The following is a 1,738-nucleotide window of genomic DNA, read 5'->3' as shown; positions in this document are numbered from 1 at the left end:
GAAAGATGTACTGAAGAAAAGATGTACTGAAGAAAAGATGTACTGAAGAACAGAAAGATATGTCTGTCCGCCCCGGTCAAAATCAAAGGTAAGACGCAGTGTGCATATTATCAGCTACGAGGCTCAGAAGGGAAAAAAGTGACTTTCTATGAATTTTTTTTTTTTTTTTTTTTTTGGGGGGGCGGGGGGTTAACTGTTGAAAGTTTGATATATTCTACTTCATTTAAGATCAAAGTAAACAACTATAATCGACTAGATCTATAAATATTTATTTGGATTTATTTTGGAGGTGAGTGTGCTTTGTGCTTGGGTGATGAGATAAAGGAATTTGGACCTTGCTGGTGTGTAGCTGTGAGATTATTTATAAAACCATTACCTCATGGCCACCTTTGCTTCAACATTCTTAGTATGCAACTATTTTAAGATTTTGACTCCTTTTCGAGAATGAATGGTCTGAAATGTAACCAACTTGTTGTCACTATGGACGACAGAGGGCTCTGACTGGTGCACGGGGTAAGAACGGCAAATTCTAGTTAACTTCAAGCTTGTTTACGTAAACAGCTGACTGTGTGGGTGTGCGCCGCTAGCTATTGTTATTATTATTATTATTATTATTATTATTATTATTATTATTATTATTATTATTATTATTATTATTATTATTTCGTATGCGTTTTTTTGTAGTTTTTTTTTTGTTTTTGGTGCCAAATGAATGTTTGTCTTTCCATTTTCAGAGCCAAATATAGCCAGTCCCATCAATAAATGATCACCATGGAGGTGTCAGCTCTGACCTGGACCTTAATGTGCCTGGTCCTCCTGCTGCTGCTGGTCTACGTCTTCTACATGTCCAGCACACACATGATCTTCCGGAAACTGGGAATACCGGGACCCACACCCTGGCCCGTGTTTGGGAACTTCGTGGCTGAGGCAAGGGCTGGCATCATGAATTACCAAACCGATTTGTACTTTAAGTACAAACATGAAAAGGTGAGGGTTATAGATTGAATGTGGCTTATTGGCGCGAGCTCTGGTGTGGTTCGATCCTTCTTTCTCATCAAACATTTTTGAGGCAGCGTGGTGGAATCAGGCTCTCGTCAAAATAATGAAAGTGAAGAAACTTGCATTTTTCTTCAGGTTTGTGAATTTTTATTAAATATTTGCCTTTTAGCTCAACACCTTTCATACCCATTAAAGAACTCATTTCTGTATTAATTTTTCTGAAAAACGTTGATTAAAGGCACAACAAATGTAAATTTTCAGTTACCACGGACTCTAAAGCTAAGTAAATAACTAATCTTTGGCGGCCATTTTCTCACTAATTTTAGTACTGAAAACAGGTGACCCACCTCCTTCATTCGCAAATATCTCGACTTGTAATCAAGATAAATGGATATTTTTTTCATTTAGATAAAGACATGTGAACAAGCTTTAAGATGATACCAATAACTTTACATGCCCAAAAATTGACGATAGCCTGATTCCACCACGCTGTCTCACATATGGGTTATTGGCACGTGCTCTGGTGTGGTTTGATCCTTCTTTCCCATCAAACATAATTTATCTTCCTTATCTCTCCTCTTTCTTTTTGTGTTCATTATTCTCTTGTAATACCTCCAATCGCCGTCCGTTATATGACCTAAGTATGTTAAAAGCGTCGTAAAACGCTTACTAAAACAATATATTCAAGGAAACCTCTCGGTGTGTGTGTGTGTGTGTGTGTGTGTGTGTGTGTGTGTGT

Source organism: Aplysia californica, unplaced genomic scaffold, assembly GCF_000002075.1.
Source record: "Aplysia californica isolate F4 #8 unplaced genomic scaffold, AplCal3.0 scaffold01326, whole genome shotgun sequence".
Taxonomy (NCBI): domain Eukaryota; kingdom Metazoa; phylum Mollusca; class Gastropoda; order Aplysiida; family Aplysiidae; genus Aplysia; species Aplysia californica.
This window is presented reverse-complemented; position numbering follows the sequence as displayed.